The sequence below is a fragment of the Acomys russatus genome, chromosome 18, assembly GCF_903995435.1.
Source record: "Acomys russatus chromosome 18, mAcoRus1.1, whole genome shotgun sequence".
Taxonomy (NCBI): domain Eukaryota; kingdom Metazoa; phylum Chordata; class Mammalia; order Rodentia; family Muridae; genus Acomys; species Acomys russatus.
Window position 1 is genome coordinate 21,071,528 of NC_067154.1, and position 8,126 is coordinate 21,079,653.

Here is an 8,126-nt window from a genome sequence, read left to right on the forward strand (position 1 = left end):
CAGTAGATATCATTTAATACATTTACAAGCACATAGTAAGAAGAATTAGGATGGAAGGCAATACCAAGGAGGTTCCTTTATTATTGATTTATTTTTTTAATCCTTTTATCACAGTAGAAGCACACTAGGAGTGTACCATCTTTCATAGGACAATTCTACTAATTCAAAGAAATAATCGTACAGGGGCCAAAATGAAGTGTAGTTTTTTAAAAATCTGTCAGAAAAAAAAAAAAAAAAAAAAGATCAGTGTCGTATGGGCCAGAGCATAACGCAAGTAAGGACTGAAACGCTATGAGGCAATTACAGGTTAGTCCACACACAGAGGTGTACCTTTCGGTGCTCCATTGCTGGAGGTAAGAACGCAAACTGCCACCTGAGATCCAGCTTTGGCTCCCTTCAAAAGCAGAGTCATAAAACCAAAACCAACACGAGAAGGAGCAGTAGGCTGTGACGCCCAGTGTGCCCTCTTCGGAGAGGAGGGATGCTGGGGTGCAGCAGGCAGGGTGCCCTGTGTCTGAGCTCACCTGACCATCCACAAGGCTGCTATGACATCCCCTCTGCCGTATGCCTGGTCCACACTACGTGGGTGCGGCTCAGGTCAGGCTTGGTGACTACAGGGCACAGGCAGCTCTACCCTGAAGTTGAAGTTGAACTTGGGCAGGGAAGAATTTCCTTTTTAGTAATTTAAGTCTTTTTATTCTGGCACCTCAATTCTGACCGGGGATGGAAATAGACCAGCAAGAAAAGACTTTAAAAAATACAAACTAAGTTGGGAACCAGCCCATTTGAAACAAGAAATGTGGGAGGCTAAGGAAGGCTCCAATCAGGCTTGCTGTACTTAGGGAGCGCTGGTGTTTTTTAGGCATGGGCTGTGCTGCTGTACCACCTTGAGGCGCATGGTGACACTGCAGCTTCAGAAGCACCGCTAGCATCCCGGCTGGGGCACGCAGCTTGCTGTATTCCAAAGGCTTACTCTTACTACGCTGAAAAAGTATGTACTCCCATCCCAAGTGCTACCTTGAGTGAACCATGAAGGGCAAGCTGCAGGGTACTTGTGGGAAGGCAGTGTGTCCCCACAGCAGCCAGCCCTGTAGCTCTGTGACCAGTCCAGCCTGGCTGGAGGCGGGTGGGAACCACTGTTGAGAGCAGACTGCCAAAATGCCACTGTGGCTGGCTACCCAGAGCTCCAACCTCTCAGTTCTGAGTCTTACAAGCTAACCCCCAGGCTATCAACCAGCACTGCTACTCATGTCCCGAGATCGCAATGGCCAGGGTGCAGCTTTGCCTTCTACATACATAAGGATACCACCCACCCCACCCAAGCTGAAACCCTCCTCCCATGATCATCCCTGTGCCAGCTCATTTTATGTCAACATCTAAGTGGAGGGAATCTCAATTTAAAAATTACTTCCATAGGCAGGCGAATCGATGTGAGTTTGAGGCCAGCCTGGTCTACAAAGTGAGTCCAAGACAGCCAAGCCTACACAGAGAAACCCTGTCTCAAAAAACAAAAATAAAGCAAATAAACAAAAAATTACTTCCATAAGATCAGGCTATAGGCAAGTCTATAGGGCAGTTTCTTAGTGACTGATGGGAGAGGGCCCAGCCCATGGTAGGTGGTGCCATGCCTGGGCTGGTGGTTCTGGGTTCTCTAAGAAAGGTGACTGAGAAGCATGGGGAGCAAGCCAGTAAGCAGCACCCCGCCATAGCCTCTGCATCAGCTTCTGCCTCCAGGATCCTGCCCTGTTTGAGTTCCTGTCCTGACGTCCTTTGATGACTAACAGTGCCGTGGGAGTATAATGTAAATAAGCCTTTACTCCTCAGCTAGTTTTTTGGTCATGGTGCTTTATCACAGTAATGAAAACCCTACATAAGACATCCTCTAAATGCACACCTCTGTGTCCACAGACTAGTGTGGATCTTGGTCCTCATCAGCTTCTTTAGTGGGCAGCAGTTAATAAAGCAGCTCAGAGGTGATCAAACTGCAAAGAATACACATCTACAGAACACTTGGTCATCTGCTATAACATTCTCTACTCCCCAAACTCAGAGAACATAATGAAGACGGGATGGGAAAGTTCTAAGAGCCACAGATCAGGGTGAAAAAGTGTCTTCTGAATATGACAAGACCACTGCATCCACAAGCTCGTGGAAGCTGCAGTCAGCGTCATAAGACAAGCCAATCACCATTCCAGCACACATCAGGGGAGCTCATGGCAGCCGATGGCTGCTAAGACAAAGCACAGTTTCTGTAAGGCTAGGGTCTCCGGTAGATTGACCGACCACACAACACCGGATGCCCTCACAGCTATGCATTTATGACAAGCACAAATTGGACCTGGTGGGTTATTTATTTTTTTTTTTTTTAAGTTGGGAGAGGAAAAGGTGGCATGCAGATCCAGGAGGAAGTGAGCGAATGTGGTTTGAGTATGGATCAAAATACATTGTACATATGAAGTCCTCAAAAATTAGTGAACATCCATTTAAAATATGATAGTTTTTAAAATATAATTTAAAGAAAAATATGTGTCTAGGACACACCCTTCATAGTTCACTGGTGCTTTAGACACCTGCACTGCACGTCTCTCCCTTCCCTCTCTTCTGCAGGAAGTTATCCTAGATTCTGTATTAATCTTCTCCAACATTTGTACAGTAAGATATCAGTAGGTATGTATATACTCACATGACTATCAAAAGTTCTGTGCATCTCTTTCCCTGTTTATCATCATGTTTGGTTTTTTTCAGGTTTGGTCCTTATCTAAATGTTTTTTGTACCTTTCTGTGATGTGTTTTTGTTACTATGTTTTTATGATGCTTCCAGATTGATACATATAGATGTATCACCTTTTCTGCTATTTTAAATTCTACTGGATGAATACAGTCATCTCTTATCTGTTTGACTCTAGGTTGCCCCATGGACACCAGCATCATAGGATATGTAAATCCTTTTTCTAAGTGTCACATTTGCAAATAACCTATGCACTCCTACACACTTTAAATCTCTTCTAGAAGTCTGAACAGCTAGCTGCAGATGAGCTTTTCCACAAGTATCACAGATCCCCAGTTGGCTGAATCCTTCAATGCAGAACTCTCTTCAGGTGCAAGGGGAGGACAACTGAATACCAGAACTTCAGGTCTGTTGATAAATACCCTACATTTTCCTGTTGAGAACAATTATACTACAAATGTTTATACACACACACTTATTGGTATATATGCACAGTCATTTTTCTCTGGAGTTTATACATAACAGTATTGTGTGTCATGGGGAAAACCCATGTCCAACTAAGTCATTCTCACTGATCTTGCAAAGTAGTTTGCCTAATTTTTATTCTCATAAACTGCATTTTTCTAAAATGACCCAGATGTTGTGCAGGAAGCTTTTTGAGTAAGACTCCCTGGAACAAGCGTGGGGAACAAGGAATTTGAGACATAGATCTACCATTTTCTTTGATTACTTTTGAGGGGTAGGTTGTTTCTTTATATTCTTAGATTTTTAATAATTCTTTGGCAATTTAATACATAAATACAACATTTATCTTGATTATATACATTGCTAATACCTCTTGTGCTCTCCCAGTTCCCCAACACTGCCCCCTCCCAACTTCATGTCTTGATTATTTTTTATAACCTATGGACTCTAATCATGCTGGCTACATGAACATGGGCAAATGCTCCTTGAGAAAATGGATTCACCCACCCCATCCGCCACTGCTTGCCAATAGCTTGTTAGTTTGGGGTGGAGCCTCAAGAGCTCTTCCCTCATCCACTCTGGAATTGCCTTCCTCTTGTGCAGCAACCACAGCTGCTGTGAGTTCATGAGTGCAGTGGCCACACCATGTCCAGAAGTTCACAGCATCTCTCCGTGCTCGGGCTTACTCTTCCTGCTCCTCTTGCACTGCTCCCGAGCCTTGTGCGGTTGGTACAGAGGACCTAGTTAGGACTGGCATCCAGCAGTCTTCCTATTCTCAGCACTTTGACCTGTTTTGAGGTTTTACACTGACACGTCTAGATTTTTTTTTTTTACTTCATTTATATTTTCCTCTACTAATTTTTAATACAACTTCTATTCTTTTACTAACCACCTTAGAAAATTTAGCTTGCTCACTGAATAATCCAGAAAAGTAAAAACATGCCCATGCATGCATCCCTAGAATAGAGGTTTTGAGATTTTTAGGTTAAGTCTATGCATGGTTATTTCTGGAATTTTTCCAGCAATCTTTTCCATATTTAGGACATTTTTTTTCTTTTTCTGAACCTACTAGACATATCTGACACTTCCCCTTTAACAAACTTATATTACTTCCTCTTATATATCCACCTCATCATTGACTTCCTGAAAAGTATTCTGTATAATTTTTTTCCAACTCACTCTCTTAGTTATAGCTAACCTGCTGTCAGCTCCAAATGCTGTCGCAATGATTTTATCTTACATTTAAAAGACTCTCTTGCTTTTAAAAACTATTTACCCTTTCCATCTAAGATTTTGAGGCATCACCTATGTGATAAAATTCATTGTCTAAAAATACTCAATTCAATGGATTTTAGTATATTCAAAGAATTGGATAACACTATCAAATCTAATTCTAGAATTATTTCATCACACCCAATGAAACCCGAAGCACCAGTCACTCCTCATTGCTTTCTTCCCTAGCACTAAAGTCTGCAGTCCACTGTAATTTGTTACACACACACACACACAAATTTTCCTGTCATGCTTCTTATAATTAACATACTGTCAAGGCTCAATCACAATGTAGCACATACCTCCACTTCATTTTTTTAAACGTTAAATGATATTACACAAATAAACCACATTCTGTTTATGCATTCATCAACTGGTTGTACTCTGGAGCTATTAGGAATAATGCTATATATTTATATGTTTTTATGCAGACAATTCACTTCTCATGGGCATATCCATAAGAAAGTGCTTGAGTTCCCAATTCTACATGGAATTTGAACTGCCAAAGAATTTTTTAAGTGGTTGCACTATTCTGAATCCCTGTCAGCAGCAGCAGCAGCAGCAGCATCTATGGGCCCAGGTCTTCATCTCTGTGGCAACACTCAGTATTATCTATGCTGTTATTCTGGCCACCTTGTAGAGGTAAAGCAGCTCTCTACTCATACTGGTGTCTCTCTCTCTCTCTCTCTCTCTCTCTGTGTGTGTGTGTGTGTGTGTGTGTGTGTGTGTGTGTGTGTGTGTGTGTGTGTGTGTGTCTACTGTGTTTGAGACAGGCTTTCCATGTGCGTAGCCCTGTCTGGACTCACTTTGTTGGCCAGGCTGGCCTCAAACCCAGAGACCCACTTCCCTCTGCCTCAAGTGCTGGAATTAAAGGCTTGCACCACCTCTACCACTGAGATCCTGTCTTAAAATTTTCAAGCACATCTGCTTGTATTCTAATGCCAGACTGGTGCCAATTCTATCACTTTCACTCATGGTTTTACAGGGTTTTTCCCCTTAAAACAAACAAAAAATTTATTTCTCATTTTTTGTCTTTCTATGGTTTGGATTTAAAATTAACTGAAGTCTGGAATGAAGATGAGCTCTTTACGTTGGTGGGGTTTTTGTTTGTTTTGTTTTTTGTTTTGTTTTGCCTTTGACAGGCATGAAGACTTACATGTTAAAGCAACTCCTTGCCTTGACTATTTTAAACCATCCATTTAGGGTCAATTGAGACTACAGGCCCACATGGAAGCTAGCGTTTGAACTCTGAGGTACGTTTTCTCTGCCTTTATTCACTACCAAAGATTAAACAGAAACCATGACTTTACCCTTTCCTGTAAATATAGTCTCTTTTCTAAACTTAAATTGTTTGGACTTATTAAGATGGGATCTTGCTACATAGCCCAGGTAGCCCAGGCTGGCCTGGAAATCACTAATGACGTCAGACTCAGGATTTCCTCAGAAATCCTCAGGAGAGAAAAAAAAAATGTCTATTTAGGAGACCAGCCTAGGTTATCCATGAGAGTTCCTGTCTTTGAAAAAAACAAAACAAACCCCCCCACACACACACACACACGAAACACAAAACAAAAAAAACAAAACCCCACCAGTATCTCCATGCACAGAGGCCCCAAAACAGGAACAAGACAGAGTATGACTTTCCAGAAGTAATGAGAACTGGCCTGGGACAAGAGGCAATCACTATTCATCTCCTGCTGGCTGCTGCCCTTGATGATGATGATGATGATGATGATGATGATGATGATGATGATGATGATAGCGATGATATCATTGCCACCAATAATCCAATCAGTGTTCCTGAGCATTCAAATTAAGCTGATACTCCAAAGCACATTTAAATCCAAAGCACCATTTCCCTGTTAGTAGTTACTTTAAATGATCTTAGATCAAGCCAAACATGTCAGAACTCAGAAGCTGGCTCAGTGAGCACAGGTACTTGCTGACAAGCCTGATGACCTCAGCTTGATTCCCAAAACCCACAAGGTAGAAGAGAATACCCACAAACTTCCTTTGATTTCAACATGAATGCTGTGACATGTAAGCCCCCCACCCCCAATTCTTAACCACTTACTGCAAAAGAAGAAGTCCATTTTGGTATTTATTTAAAGGTGGGGGTACAGAGGAAAGTACTAAAAGCCAAACCTGGGGCTTAAGTGTCTTTTTCATTTTATTCTTTAAAATTTATATTAGTGTTCTTTAGTTAAAATGTACACACACACACACACACACACACACACACACACACACACACACACGTATATGACAACTTTGAGGATCAGTTCTCTACTTTCATCTTTAAGTGGTTTCTGGGGACTAAACTCAAGTCTTCAGGCCTTACTCCATAAACACTTCCACCCTGCTGAGGCATCTCACTGGGCCTTGAATTCCCTCTCAAACGTTTGTCACTCATTCCTCTCTGCGTTATTTTCATCCTTGGCCTATAGAACAGGAGTGAAATAAGTGCGTGACAACTGCAAAATTACAAAAAAAAGAAAGAAAACAATGCCATGCCTGCTCTTCACTGCTTGCGCAGTGCTGTAAGCTTTTAGCCATCACTCTTACCCTTTGCACAGCACAGGTCATCACACAGTACTCTTACCCGTACACACACTCTTTCACACTCACAAAACTGTGAGGATGCCTCAAGCCCTCGCCTCAGCCTCAATTCTATACTAAGAAACAAATCACAAGTGATCCCTTGACCTGAATCACTCAAGCTATGTCTTATTCTTTAGGCCATTCTCTTCCTGGAATCTTCTTTAGTTGTGTCAGCATTTAAATTGTCTTTTTTAATGATGATAATGTACTTAACACCCAAGGCTTACATGTCTGCTATTATTTCCAAGCTTTTTGAAGCATTAATGAGCTCTTCAATCATGCACTGTATACATGTCCAAACTCATAGGATGTACAATACCAAGAGTAAACCTTAAGTCATGGGCTTTGAGCAGTTAACAGTGCGAAGGTTCATAGATGGTAGTATGGCTCACTCCACAGTGTGGTATTGATAATGAAGAAAGCTGTAAGGGTGACATGGAAGCGAATTAACAACTGTACTTTTAGCTCATTTTTTCTCCATACCCAATATTTCTAAAAATAAAAGAAAAATATTTCAAGTCTACTAATAAAACTCCACTGTAAATTTAAACCATACCTCCACATGTACCAATGAATTTTTTCTCCATTTTTCTGTTGCAAATTGATGCAACTGTGGAGTTGCTCACTAATATTAAAACCATTTATTTTCTCCTGTACCTGACGTATAAAGGGTATTGTCTCTACATATTACCAAAGAATGCTGAAACCAGAGAAGAATTTCAGATTCATGCTAATGTTTGAGGTAACTGCCTTCAACTTCGCATTAAATCCAAAATGAGCGGCCTAGTGTCTAAGACACCTTCAGCACTCATTAAAGGTACCTTTGAAATAAATAGAATCCAGTGTTCAACCAAAACTATCTCTAACTTCTCTTGTCCTCAAAAGCCATGAAATAAGCATGTAGCTCCTTAGTGTCTTCTACACACAGCAGCAGTAAACACCTGTTTCAGTTCAGCACAGAATCAACAGGATGCTATAGAGTAAAAGCCATGGCTTGAGACATTTCTTAAATTTATTGAATAATTCTTAGTTGGGAGAGGAAAGGTCACAGGCATGAACA